Here is a 15,578-nt window from a genome sequence, read left to right as displayed (position 1 = left end):
AATGGAATGGAAGTCTAGCAGGGCTCTGAGCATGACCCATGTACAGCCATGCTCAAGCATGGAATGGTTAGAGCTTTGAGTTCTCAGAGTCCACAATGGGTGGAAATCTCACTTATATGTGTCCAGTTGAGTCTTATCCCAGTGTCCAGACTTGTGGTCCTAAGCCCTTGACAAGACCTTTCCCGTTATATTCCACTAGAGGCCCGGTGCATGGAATTTGTGCACTCACAGTCCAGGAGCCTTTGGGGGATGTCCAACTGACAGATTAGGCCACTCCCCATGGAGAGTGAACCTAAGCAGACACTCATACATCCTTAGTGCTGCTGCAGAAGTGGGAGAGGCTCCTGCCACTGCAGCTGTGCTCAACCAGCTGTGAGCCCAGCTTCGGGATGAGCAGCACTCCCCCTGTGGGAGCACACTGACCACAAGGGGCAGCTCCTGTGTTGCTCGTTTGCCCCCTGGTGGTCAGTGTGCATCATAGCTACTGGTCATTGTATGGTTTGGTCAATTTGCATATTAGCCTTTTATTATATAGGATTAGGGGCCCAATTGACAAATTTGTGCACCTTGGAAGGAACTGTAGGCCATGAGGCTGCAGTGAGAGGAGAGGCAGGTTTGGCCCATCCTCCACACCCACACCTGGCTCCTCCTGCCACAGTCCCCTGTCTGCTGACAGCCCTGCTCCTGTAGCCGCTGCTCCATGTGCTGACGGACGGTGCCAGCGCTGCTTGCACCCTCTGACACGCTGACAGTATGAAGTTATTGGGGCCTGTGCCAGCAGTGGGTACAAGTGGGGCCAGCACCGTCAGTGGGTACGAGCAGTAGCTGCCGGCCCTGATTGCTCCTTAAGGAGTAGGGAGAGATGGAGAAGCCCTGAGAGGCAATCAGGGCTAGCGGCGACTGCTCACACCGCCGATGGTGCCAAGCTATTGGGCCTGGCACTGAGTGACAGTAGCAGATGTGAGCAGGGCTGGTGCCAGCAGCAGGTGCAAGTACTGAGTGGGAGCAAAGAATTTTCAGTAACCACCAGAGACTCGCTCTGATGACAGGGACCAGTGCCCTACCTTGGTCACCTACTCCACCATCCTACCATGGCCAACTCCCACCACATTCTGCATTCTGCCACCTGCTGCCAATGTCTGCCATGTTCCTGGTGGTCAGCATATGTCGTACCGACCAGTTTGTTTGGTTGTTCTGGCATCAGTCTATTTGCATATTAGGGTTTTATATATAAATACATAGGTTATTTCAGTGGTGGCTGGCAGTGACTCTCTATTGGATTGTTAAAGATGTCCAAAAACTGTTCTGCTCTTGCTCTATATATTAAGTAACAGGTTGTTCCATGTGTCAAAATCCTTGGTACCACACACAAGGCAGTGAAGCATAGTGGTAAGAAGATCAGTTTGGTGCAGACAAAAACTAGATTTGAATGGAGAAAAAATATGTGGTAATATAATGAAAGTGCCCACTGTGATGTTTGACATATCATGTATTCCATAAATGTTAGTTCTTCTTAAGTAGACAGTTAGAAGGTCTTCTTGTGTCTTAAGTTTTTAAAATCTAAAAACAGCTCACAGGTATGCTACAAACATTTAATAAACAAAATTTAACCACAGATTAGTTTTCTTATAGCTGATATTGAAATAGAATCTCCTGGCTGGAAAATAATTTCTCTTCCTGTTTGCAGCAATCATTTTTCACAGCTCTAGGTCTGACATAAGAATAACTTTTATTTACTGAAATAACATAGTTGTCATAAACTTTATCATACCAGTTACCACAGTTATTAAACTTAGAATGTACACTCAGACTTACTGAAAATGCTATATATTTTTCTGCAGGGAAAATTCAGTGCAATGATGTGTGTCTATCAGAAGCCTGTCCTATGATACCTGTGCTATGCCATGGGGAGAGGTAGGGCCTATCTCTCAATTACTTGGCTCAATTCCTCAGGGTAATGCTGTGAGCTTAGCAGGGAGAGTTTTGGTATTTCACACTGGTATTACTTCTTTTTCTACCCATTTTTTTATTATGAAAAATTTCAAACATGCACAAAAATTTAAGGAATTATATAGCAAACACTCATCTACTCACAGAGATTCTCTAATAAACATTTATCTGTTTTTATTGAAAATCTGTCCAATTTATCTATCTACCCTCTATTTTTTTGTTAATCTCTCTTATGTTTAGATGTATTTCAGAGTTGCAGACATCATCACACTTACTCCTAAATACTTTAGGAGTATATATATTAAACTGATATTAGATTAGGGTTCTTGTTTTTATTGTGAGGACCAATTTACATATCATGTAACATATAAAGTCAACGAATCCACCTGTGTAACTTAAATCTCTATCACGAGACAAAACATTAGCATCAACCCTCAAATTCCCTCACATCCCTTAACAGTCAATCTCTACCTCCACATCTTTAGAGGCAACCACCAACTTTCCTTTTTTACATAGTGTTACCTGTTGTAGAGTTAATGTGAGTGGAATCATACAATATGCACTCTCTTGTGTAGCTCTTCTTTCATAATGTTTTGTATTCATTCATGTTGTTGCACATATAAGTAGTTTGTTATTTTTTATTGCTGAGTACTGTTTATTTCATAAATACACCATAATTTGCTTATCCATTTTCTTTCTTATTGATTTAATACCGGGCTGTTTCCAGTTTTGGGCTATTATAAATACAGTTGCTAAAAACATTCTCGTATAAGTTGGTTTACTTTGTGTGTGTGTGTGTGTACATATATTTTTATTTCTTTTTTTTTTTTTAGTAAATATATAATAACTAGAGGCCCATTGTAGAAAGATTCCTGTAAGAATAGGGCTTCTTGTGGCCATCTCTGCCACCCCACCTTGCTTCCCTCTCTTCTCCACCACCCTGCCTGCTTCCCTCCCTTTTCCACCACCCGCTTGCTTCTCCACAGCTTCGCTCCCTTCTGCAGCGCTTGGCTTCCTTCTATGATGTCTTCAGTCTTTGCTCTGCACCTGGATATGCAAATTAACTGCCATATTGGTTGGGTTAATTAGCATATTCACTCCTGATTGGCTTGTGGGCGTGTTAGAGGTGCAGTCAATTTGCATGTTTCTCTTTTACTAGATAGGATGAATTTACTGGATCACATAGTAGGTGCATGTTTAGTTTCATGAGAAAACTGCCAGACCTTTTTCCAAAGTGGTTGTGCCATTTTACATTCCTACCAATAACATATGAGAATTCATATTAATCTACAACCTTGCCAACATTTGGTTTATCTCAATTTGGTTTGAATTTGCATTTATTTGATGACTAATGATATTGGACATTAAGATAATAATGCAGTATTTCCCCTCATTCTGTCAATATAGTGAATTACATTGGCAGGTTTTATTTGAAAGTTAAATTACCCTTGTATTCCTAGAATAAATCTCACTTCTATACAATGTAATTCCTTTGGGTAATTTTTTGTCTATATTCATGGGGGCTATTGGTCTATAATTTTCTTTTTATGTAATGTCTTTATTAGGTTTGTTATCAGTTTATGTTGGCCTCACAAAAATGATCTGGGAAGTGTTTTCTCTCCATTTTCTCTAACAGTTTGTATAAGACAGTGTTAATTTTTTCCCCCTGAAATGTTTGATTTAATCCACTGGTGAAATTATCTGGGCCTATGGGAATGTTTTTGGTGATATATTTAATTAGAGTTCTGAACCTTCACTATTGATATTTCTGATTCTTTGTTGTGGGAGGCTGTCCTATCCACTGTAGGGAATGTTTAGGACAAAACTTGGCCTCTACCCACCAAATGATAGTTGTTCTCCCTCACCCAGTCGTGACATCAGAAATGCCTCTAGGCATTGTCAAATGTCCCCTGAAGAGCAAAATCACACCTGTTAGAAAATTATATTTTATTTATATTTTAAAAATCTATCCTAAGATCGTTGAGTTTTCTTTAATAGCTTTTCTACCATATATACTATATCCGATATAGTTAATTTAATTTTGAGATAAACACTCTCTACAAGAAATACTCTACAAGATGACAATCTTTTTAAATATGTTAAGACTTGTTTTATGAACCAACATTTGATTTTTCTTGGTGAGCATATTATGTTCTCTTTAAAAAAGCAAATTCTTTACTTGTTAGACGAGGAATGCTACAAATGTTAATTCACTTACAAACGTTGATGGTGTGGTTTAGATCTTTTATGTATTTACTAATTTTTTTTGCCTCATTATTCTATTAAGTACCAATAAAGAGTGTGAAAATCTCTAATTATGATTGAGTTTATTTCTTCATTTAATTTTGTTGAATTTCTGTTCATTATTTTAACTACCAGAATATGTCTTTTAAAAAAAATCTTTATTGTTGAGATATTACAAATGTCCCCCTTTTTCCCCCCATTGTCCCTCTCCACTGCTCCTCTTCTGCCCCACTCCACTCCAAGACTCTTTTGACGTGTGCATGTCGAATCTCTGTTATTAGGTAAATACACATTTATAGTTGTTATGCCTTCTTTTTATCAGATCCTTTTATCATTATGCAATGAACCTCTTTATCTCTAGTCATAGTGTTTGTTTTGAAGTCTAGTTTATTTGATGTTAATGTAGCCACTTTAGCCTCATTATGCTTACCGTTTGCTCAATGTATTGGTGTTCCTTTGTAAGTAGAAATAATACCTAAATATTTTATATTTATAGTGCATAATTTATGAAGAGATTTAGCTTCTGTGCTCTCCTTTGATCTTCATAGCAATCTTACAGGAAAAAAAAAAAATGATGCTGTTATCTCCAGTTTACAGAGATAAAACTGAATCCGCAGGAATTAAATGACTTTCGCAGGAACACAGTAGCTAGTGAGTTCCAGAGCCTGCTTTCTGTCTTACTTCAATGCCTGGCTTTTGGCTATTATGATATGCTTTCTTCACAGATTAAGTGGAAGGAGAATTTGAGAAATCCTGTTTGACATGTTAAATGACAAGCGAGGGCAAACGTAGGAAGTACATGTGAAGAAAGTGGTTGAGTTTCTATCATCCAAAGACGTGAATGCTCACAGTTCTACTCCAGGGCTCAAGGATGACTTTATAGAAAAAGCTTTTCATTATACAGGTGGTGAGAGACATTTGCCAGAATGTGAATAAAGTCATCAAGAGCTCTGAATGTCAAAGGAGGGGCTGGTATGTGAACATCAGTGACAAAAACACACATTTGATGAGCATCAGCCAGCTATTTATCTTCATTAGGTTGTATGTAGTACAGTTTGGCCTAGAGGCAGAAGGATTGATTGATAAGACGATCTCTGGTTGGCTTCCTGCCCTAAGATTCTATGGCTCCTTCTTACAGAAGCCCCAAGAAAAGCTGATGTCTCAAGCTGCTACTTACCTGGAGAAAATGACCTTTTCTTCTCACCTGGTAGTCTAAGCTCCAGGTGGCAAAGCTGTTGGTCCTCCTGTGGCATGGCTGCTCCAGCTGGACCCAGGAGCTCAACTATGCAAATATCAATTGCAAGTTGGTATTTGTGCAGACCTCACCTTCTGGTTTTAAACCTCTAATGCCCATCAGAACGGAATCTGTCTAGGGAAATTTTTCCTCTCTGTTGTTCAGTGGTGAATTTTATAACTTGCGGACATAAACTTATGATTTTATTAAATAGTCTTAGTTTTGTTACAGTGATTCTTCGAAAAAAAAATTTTTTTTTTAGCCTTTATTTGCCACCTAGTCTGTGGATCTCACCTTTCTGCCTCTGTGTCCTTGACCTGCCCTTCCTTCCTCGTTGACTCACCTCCAATACCCAATTCAAATACCACTTTCTCTGAGAAACACCCACAACCTGGTCAGTCAGAGTAAATGAGTCTGAGCTCACAAGGCCCATGGAGTCTCAGGGATCCCCTGAAAGGAATTTCTTCCCTTTTAAGAGGACGGGTAGACAGGCCTTGGGCTTCAAACCCACTGTAAGGACAAACACACCGATGAGTCCCAAACAGTCTTAGCCTCTATTTATCAGTTTTTCATATCCTGGAAACCTCTTTTCTTTTCTCTTCTCTTCTCTTCTCTTCTCTTCTCTTCTCTTCTCTTCTCTTCTCTTCTCTTCTCTTCTCTTCTCTTCTCTTCTCTTCTTTTCTTTTCTTTTCTTTTCTTTTTTTTTTCTTTTTTCCCCAGAGAGGAAGAAAGATAGAGAGATAGAAACATCAATGATGAGAGAGAATCATTATCTGCCTCCTGCACGCCCTCTACTGGGGAAAATCAAGCCTGCAACCAGGGCATGTTCCAGGCATGTTCCCTTAATTGAACTCTTTAGTCCACAGGTCAATGCTCTATCCACTGAGCCAAACAGACTAGGGCCTGGCAACCTCTTTGCATTGGTTAGAAATGTCTGATTTTGCTCTATAGCTGGGTGGAAAGGGTTAAGCAGTTAGACAATCCCCTGTAGCTTGGTAATTTCTGGAGAATACTGGCATGAGTGATTTGCATAATACACACTTATTTCCTGAAGGATGCAGTGACCTGCAACCCCTGTATCAACGGACTTCAGCTGTAATACCTCTTAGACTTATGAGCTTATTGGCTTATTTCTGGGAGCCCCTGCAGAAGGTCAACCTTCCCCTCTCTGACCCCAAGTACAGTAAAAGTACAAATAGAACTTCTTATGTCTGGGGTTAGAATGATGCTAGAGGTGATACCACCTTCTGACCACATGGGGTTAGGAGTAAGGTCAGGAGTTTGAAAGGAGCTTCAGACTAGCCCCACTCCACTCCTTCATTTGTAGGCTTCATCATGGCCATACAGATGTTCAAGGTCATCTTCTCCTGTGGTTCCACAGGCTTATTGTTGTTGTTGTTAATCATCATCTGAGGATATTTTTTCCATTGTTTTTCCAGAAAGACTACTAGGGAGAGAAAGAAGGGAGAGAGAAGAAAAAACAAAACAAAACAAAACATCGATGTGAGGAGACACATTTTCTGGTTGCCTCCAGCATGTGCCCTAAAGCGGGCACAGAGTGAACCCAAGACTGAGGTATGTGCCCTTGACAGGGAATTGAACACATGGGTGCACAGACTAATGCTCTAACTATTGAACAACACCAGCCAGGGCAAGGCTTTTTATCATTCAATAAACACTTATATATTGCTTTTTATGTGCTAGGCACTGCTCTAAGTACTTCACAGTATTAACTTATTTCACCTTACAGTGACCTCAGGAGTCTGACTCAGTCAGTGACTCTGAGAGCATGACCTGTGGGTCAGACAGATCTGGTTTCAAATTCTGATTCTATCACTCAGGAGCCAAGTGACTGTGGGCAACTGGCTTGGTGCCCCTCTGCTCTAGTCTGCTCTATTTCTTCATCTGCAAAATAGGCCTTCAAAGGATTGCCATGAAGATTAGATGAGATAATGTATGTAAAGCATTTAGCCTGAGGCCGGGCATCTTGAGTGATTATGGCTGGGATGATGAAGAGAAAGAAACCTGTTTTCTCAGAGACTCCTCTCTGAAGCCAGTGCCAAAACATTCTCCCCTCAACAAAAGAACACATGGCTCCTCTCACTGAGCTCTGGAACTCCACCAGGGGTTCACCAGGGTCCCACCTGCATGGGAATCCCCATCTCCTTAGATAATTTGCTGACTTTTGAGGAGTAGAAGGGAACAAGGGATGATGATAATGGGTCAGAGATCCTACCAGAAAAGTCTAGGACATTGTGCAAATAGAAAACCCAGTCATGTGCAATTGTCCTCTGATCAGACTTCTCTTCCGGAGGGTAGGGGGGAAGAAACCTACCCTCACACCTGCAGAGCAGGCCTCTCTCACCCATCTTCAAGGGGAAGACCCTCATGACCTCTGTTCACAAGGAGACTTAGGATGGGGATCAACCTCCTCATCTTCAGGGAGATAACTGCATTCTAACCCCACCCCTTTTAGCTGAAGGTAAGGGTTAGGACAGGGGTCTTGAGCAGTGACCTGGGCTGTTTCCAGTGAAGACACAGCAAGAGGCCCCGGGTCCTGGATGGCAGAGACAGTCTGGAGGCCCAGCGTCATGCTTCTTGGGCAAGTCGGCACCGAGGATAACTTCCTTCCCTTCAAAACTTCACTTCAGGCTGATCCTTTCCTTTAGGCCTGGCACTGTTAGGCTTAGGCCAGCAGGCCCCACGGACCCCTGGGTTGGAAGGATCTGAATTTGGTGAACAGCCTCGGGGTATAGGGAGCCGTTCCCAGCCTTTCACTCCTTCCAAGTCCCACTCCCCTGCATCTGCAATGTAGAAAGATAATGAGTGATTTATTAAGTCCAACAGGTGATATTTCTGTTCTTTGCCCCCCCCTTCCCCCCTTGCAGGCCCAGGTGGCTGATGGAGAATCTCATTTTAGGGATGGGATTCAGAAAACTTATTGTGTACCTTAGAGCAGTTTCTTTGCAGTGATGGCTCCTGAGGGAACTCTGAGGTGCGTGGTGTGGGAGGGAAATTCTGCCCTGCGCAGCTCCCCAGGGAAGGTGTTTCAGTGGAATCACGATAAGGCAGGTAGAGCTCCTGTCAATATTTAATCAGGAGAAGCGGGATCTGCCTCTGTAAAGGCAGCGATCAGGAGCCATGTTTGCAGACTGTCTCAGCGCCAAGGAAAGTATTCATCCCTCCCACGTTTTAAGGGCAAGATTACAGAGTTCTGTTCCCGAAAGTCAGGAATTCAGATGAATGCTCCATGCCATAGCTCCCCTGAGACCCCCCATAGGTCCAAGAGCCAAGCTAGGGTTCTGTGTCTGGACTGGGCTGGGCTGGGCTGGGAGAGGCAGAGCCTGGATCCAGCTTTTCTCCCAGTGTTAACTGGACCTTCCCAGGGCCTCCTTATTGCCCCAGCGGTAGAAGGGCGTGGATGAATCTGCTCTACGCACTTTTCCCCCTCAGCCAGCACGGCGTAGGGGCCTTGTAGGGAGGATGGTTTCTTTAGGCTCTCATATTTGCTTCTTTCTATTTCCAAATGACTCCTTCTAGGGATTTGATTTCTCTGGGGGTGAACTTCTGCTCTCAGAGCTCAGGGTTCTGCCAGGTTGGGGGTAGGACATGAGAGGTTCTGAGGCCCAGTCCTGGGTCCAGGCCCTGCTTCTCTGAGCTCAGCAGACTGGTCTTTTCATCCTTTTTCTCCACCCAGCTCTCCTCTTGGATATCACTTGCCCGTTCATTTCTTCTCCTGTGGGGTGTGTGTGTGTGTGTGTGTGTGTGTGTGTATGTGTGTGTGTGTGTGTGTGTGTGTGTGTGTATATGTGTGTGTAAGGGTGGCAGGGCACAAGCCCTGGTATTTTCCAAGTAGAAAGCCTGGGGTGTGATGGATATTTAGGATCCCCTCAAGATATCTGCCAGTTCCAGGGCATAAATCACAGTTCCTCAGAGGTTTTTAGGAGCAATAAAAGTTCCCAACCATTATTGATCACTATTTATACTGTTGGTGCAGGCTTAAGAGCTTTATTCATTACCTAATTAAATTACCCACTATACTTCCTGAGCTGAGGGTTTTTATCAAATTCGTTTCATAGGTGGGGCTAAAGAGACGAGACACCAAGAAGTTAAGTAACTTATTTGAGGTTACATAGCTACCTAATTATTGATTGGTCAAGCCAGATGAAAGCCAAGTTTTGAGTCTATGCTACACCCTTCACTACCATGACTACCATTTCTCTAATGTAAACAATTAAAACAACTTTATTGTAAATTAATAATTGGACAAGCAGCACATGAATGCATGATTCTTTGAAAAAATTAAATCTGCTCAGATATAGCTTGAATTCCCGCCGGTGAGCATCCCTATTCCCGGTCGCTCTTCCCCACTCAATGGGTAATTATTCTGAGTTCTGTTAACATAATCTTAGATATTTTCCGATATAGTCACATACATGTAAATACATATAAGGAATCACCAGCATCATGTGCTCCGTTATATAGGGACCAGCAGTCAGCATCATTCCAGAGCCGCTTCCTTTCCTTCACAGTGTGCTTGTGAAATTACAAATTCACAAGAAATTCTCTGGATGTCTTCACCTTGATGTGGCCTAACTTTTAAACCCTAATTTCTTTACCATTCTGTGTGGAAATGTGCTGGAGTCTAGATCATCAAGGCAATGCCAGGAAAGTAACAAAGCCTTCATTTTGTGGCCCCTTCAATGTGAGCAGAGCAGATTCATCCGCTCCCTTCTACTGCTGCCTAGAATTTTGTAGAATGGGTATGCAGAGTAGTTTTCTTTCCTCTGTTTCTCTTATGCTCTTAAGTTGGTGAACATTTGAGCTGTTATCAAATCTTCATTATCATGATGTTTCACCCAAGATCCTTGAACATAGCTCCTGTGCACCTTGGAGGCTATTTTTCTAGGGCTGAGGAAGTGGAATTGCCATGTGATCAAGCCTGCAAATTTTAAATTTTAGTAGATACTGACAAATGATCCTCCAAAGTGGCTGTGCCAAGAAACATCTTTTGAACAATTGTTACACATAGGTTGAATAAAAGTACTGTCTCTCCAGGGAGGATGGCACAAGAGAAAAGGGCTTAAGTGACAATAGGTCACACACACTTAGGCAGCAGTCAGTGAGAGGTGTGAGCTGTGACTTCACAGCCTTCTAGGCAGTGAGTGGGGCAGGGGACAGCCTCTCTGAGCCTCAGTGTTCACATCTGCAAAATGGAGACAAAAATCTCATTACCTCAGAGGGTGGTTGTGAAGATTATGTAAGACTAGAGGCCTGGTGCATGAAATTCATGCACAGGTAGGGTCCCTGGGCCTGGCTGGTGATCAGGGCCCATAGGGACCTTCTGGTTGCCAGTCAGGGCCTTCCTTCCCCTGGCTGCCAGTTGCTAGCTGCTGACTGGGGCCTTCCTTCATTCCATGCCATCCTCTGGTGGTCAATGCACATCATAGCAAAAGGTCGAACTCATGGTCGGTCGAACTTCCAAAGGGACAATTTGCATATTAGCCTTTTATTATATAGGATGATAATGAGCTCATAGCATATGACCATAGCAAAGCACTTGATGATAGTTATCATTAGCTGCCAGCTACATGGGAGGGCAATAGAATGGGAGAGGTTCTAGGATGTACTTCCTAGAAAATGTTTAGGACAGCCCACCTCTGGCCTGGACCCAGGTGTCATGTCCTGGAGGCAGAAGACTGGATAATACTGCTATCCAAGCCATTTAAAAGTGACCTAGAAGCCAGAAAATCCATGACCTTGAGCTTGATAGGCCAGCCTAGGAAAGAAGGAAAACTATACAGCATGAATATTCATTATCTTTTTATGAAAATTACAAATTCCCAATAAATTCTCCAGATGTCTTCACCTTGATATGGCCTACCATTTATACCCTAACTTCTTTAACATTCTGTGTGGAAATGTGTTGGAGTCTAGGTAACCAAGACAATGCCAGGAAAGTAACAAAGCCTTCATTTTGTGGGCTTTATTTTCCTATCAGCACTGCACAGTAATCTTGGCTCTGACCTTCACTTGGTATGTGTAACCTTGAAAAAACTATGGAACCATTTTAAATACCTATTCTTTGTAAAAAGTAGATAATAGCCAAAACCGGTTTGGCTCAGTGGATAGAGCGTCGGCCTGCGGACCAAAGGGTCCCAGGTTCGATTCCAGTCAAGGGCATGTACCTTGGTTGTGGGCACATCCCCAGTAGGGGGTGTGCAGGAGGCAGCTGATTGATGATTCTCTCTCATCGATGTTTCTAACTCTCTCTATCCCTCTCTCTTCCTCTCTGTAAAAAAATCAATAAAATATATTTTTTTTAAAAAGTAGATAATAGTAGCTGGAAGAAAAGCTAATGCTAATAGAACACTTAAAATGTAGCAGGCATTGTGCTTGTGAATAACTTTATGTGCATTATTGGGTTATTGTCTAATTTAATGCTCACAATAAGTAGAAGTGGGTGGCGGTCCTAGGGGGCAAATGCGAGTTCAAATCCACTAGCAGTGTGATCTTGGGCAGGTGGCCTCGTGTCTCTGTGGCTCAGGAGATCTTGTTGGAAAGGGGAATGGATTGACCTACAGGACTCCAGAAACACCCATGGGCCTTCAGTGAGAGGCGCCTTCCAGGGGAACAGGGACAGAACTCACCTGTGTAGGATGCCCCCACTGGACACTAGGGACTGAGGTGGGCCTGGAAGCTAGGGGGGCAAAGGCCCATGTAAATATAACCATGAGAGTGATAACTGACCCCAAGTGCTAGGCTGGGCCCAGCTCTCCTGAGAAGTGGCCTTCTCGTGGCCCTGTAGGTAAGAACAGTGTTAGCAATCTTTAGCTCAAGAGAAGCAAATGGGTCACACACTGCAGAACTGCTCCTTAGAAGCCTTCACAGTATTCTGGTTCTTGCATGGCTGGTTGGGACTGAAACCAGAACTCTTGAATCTTTATTAGCTTCTTAAAACGATCATCATCCCCTTCCATCCTTCCCTATGCCCAACTCCATTGTGCTAAAGGATTGCTCAAAGCTCAGTCCCTCTTTCTCCGCCTTCTAAACTGCTAAAACCCACGGTGAGAAGTCCACAGGAGGAGCAGCACATTAGCATCTTGGCACCTTGGAGCTCACTGGAGCTAGCTTTCTATCATTTAGGAATGTGAGGAGAGGACAGGACACCACAGAGGTCAGCTGTGATGGTAGAGAGGTTCGAACATGTGCCTTGGGAGCGCAGGCCTAAGCATTGTACAAAAGGGGGAGAGAGGGGACAAAGAAGGAGCTCTAGAAGACAATCTTTGTGCTTGTTGTCTGGGTGATTCAATTGTCTCCCTTTGAACCCCAGGGACTATGAAGTCAGCCTCCCTTTGCCAGAAGTGACACTGCACACTGGGCAGCATGGGAAGCCAGGTGGGTACCTGCCATGCCAGTACCAGATCAGCCTGAAGGCTTCCAAAGAGCAGGTCTGCAATGTGTGACCCCTTTGTTTCTCTTGAGTTAAAAATTGCTAACACTTGGAAGCTTCTGGCTCCTGAGAGGGCAGGACATGGGCACAGGAAGGAAGGTCTTCCTGAGCATTAGAGGTTTTTTATCTGCAGGAATCTGCATACCCAGGACCCTTTGACAACCATGTTCAGAAGCACCTGGCCCATAACCATTTTAAATTAATCAATTTATTGATTGAGAGAGAGAAAAACATCCATAGGTTATTCCTCTTATTTATGCATTCATCGGTTGATTGTTGTATGTGCCCTGACCAGGAATCTAATCCACAACCTCGGTGCATCAGGACAACACTCAAACCAATTGAGCCACCCAGCCAGGGCCCGGTCACCATCTTTAAAGGAAAACCATTTCTTGTGCCTGTGCCTGAGCTTCCCTTTCCAAACCAACAGAAATGGTGTTCTCACACAGGGAGTGGCTGATGGAGCACAAGATGGGAGCCCCAAGACCAGGATTAAGTAGGTGTGTAACCGTGAGCAAGTGGGCTGCACTGTGCTTCATTTTTTTCCTCTGTGGAGTGAGAGGCTTGGGAGACTGTCAGCTCACAGTACATGAGGTTGAACAGAGCCTGGCCATTCTGGCAGAGCGGCTTGTCTCTTTCTAGGTGAACTTAACAAATACTCCTTGTATATGGCACTGAGTTTCTAAGAAGTCATAAAGCAAAGCTGCTGAGTCTGAGCTAGTGAAGAGCTTCTGAGTCTCCAGGTCTCTGTATTCCAGGAGCACTGTTCCTAGGTGACAGGGTCCCTGGGGGCCCAGGGAGGCTCGGGTGCAGGAATTTGAGTGCTAACATTGGGAGTGTCTTGGGCAAACCAGGACAAATTGGTTTGTACCCCAAATTCTCTTCCCCAAGGCCTAGGGCAATCAACAATCTCATCCAAACTCACCCTCATTTCCCCCTCCCACTCTGAGAGTCAGGCAGTGCTGAATTTCAATCCTGGTTATGCTAAGTTCCCATCCACAAAATGATAGACATTACTGTTTTATCAGGTGCCATTTGATGTGCTAAGAATTGTACATTTCTTTATTCCATTTTTATTTTTATTTATTTATTTATCTAAATATATTTTATTGATTTTTTACAGAGAAGAAGAGAGAGGGATAGAGAGTTAGAAATATCAATGAGAGAGAATCATCGATCAGCTGCCTCCTGCACAACCCCCACTGGGGATGTGCCTGCAACCAAGGTACATGCCCTTGATCGGAATCGAACCTGGGACCCTTCGGTCCGCAGGCCGATGCTCTATCCACTGAGCCAAACCAGTTAGGGCCTATTTTTATTTTTTGTTGATTTCAGGGAGAGGAAGAGAGAGATCACAATGATTAAAGAGAATCGTTGATCGGCTGCCTCCTGCATGCCCCACACTCCATTGAACCTGAAACCTAGGCATGTGCCTTGACTGGGAATTGAACTGTGACCTCCTGGCTCATGTCTTGATGCTCAACCACTGAGCTACACTGGCCCAGCAGAATTGTACATATTTTAATTCATTATTTCTCTCAGAACCCCATGAGGTATCATTATCTGTATTAGTTAGAGTTCTCCAGAGACAGAGAACCAACAGGATATTTTTATCTATCTATCTATCTATCTATCTACCATCTAATGAGAACATTCAAAGAAGAGACACTCATACTTGTTAATTCCCTTTCCCACTCCTTTCTGTTGTAAAAAATGAGACACATGACCACAGACAGCCTGGTTCCTATTACTACTCAGATCCCTCAGCACCCTGATAAATGGACTTTTAGCCAAGGGAGCATGGGCTGTTTGTGTGTCTGGGCGTTGGTTGGATGGCTGGCGGCAGTGGGGAAGCTGGGCTGACCTCCTGCATTCTTCTGTGTGTTCCTAATCCAGATTGGGGCTGAACCCTCAACAAGCCTGGAGCCTGGGGAGAGATAACAGGTCCTGGCCCGGGGCTGGCCTAGGAGTGCGGGGCCCTGCAGCCACTAAGGAGACAGGAGCGCGGTGGCTTCAGGGGCCTCTTTGAGCTGCCCCAGGTGTGGCCTTGGCATGCACCCAGGCCGTGTCTCTGCTGCCAGACGCCAATCAGTGTTGCAAGGACACAAAATCAGTTGGATGGTGATCCGGAGGCCGCCTTACCTGAACTTCTGCCCCAGTTATCGGTCCATCTGACCTGAGACTAGAATGATGCAACTGAGCCGCCTGGCTGTGGTATGTGCAGGCGATACTATGGCTCATGCCTGCGGGCTCCTTGTGCTGGCCTCTACCTGTAAGCTTTCAGGAGAAAGTGACCAAGTGCAAGGAGGTGAGCTCTGGGGCAAGCAGGCCTGGGCTCAAACCCACGTACTATCTTACCTCTCTGTGCCTTGGTTTCATCTATAGAATGGGGGTGATTTTACTGATCTCTGAGCTGTGGTTGGTTCAGTTAAAGGTGCTCACACATGTTAAAGGGATGGGCCTAGAACAGGAGGTTCCTGCTTCTTGCCTGTCCTTGGAGTCATTTCTCATTTGATGAAGACGTTGGTCCTGAGGCCACCTTCTCTGATGATCTGCTCTGTCTCCTGTGATTCCAGAAGCATCAACGAGAGCCCAGAGCAACTTGGGGTGGGCCCCGTGCTTGCAACCAGGGCTTAGATGAACTGACAAAGCCAGGCCCACTCCCTCTACAGCCTGGAAAGGGGAGGCCAGACTCTG

This window comes from Pipistrellus hanaki (genome assembly GCF_964339955.1).
Source record: "Pipistrellus hanaki genome assembly, chromosome: 9".
Lineage (NCBI taxonomy): Eukaryota > Metazoa > Chordata > Mammalia > Chiroptera > Vespertilionidae > Pipistrellus > Pipistrellus hanaki.
The sequence above is the reverse complement of the archived record's forward strand: the minus strand, read 5'-3'. Positions refer to the sequence as shown.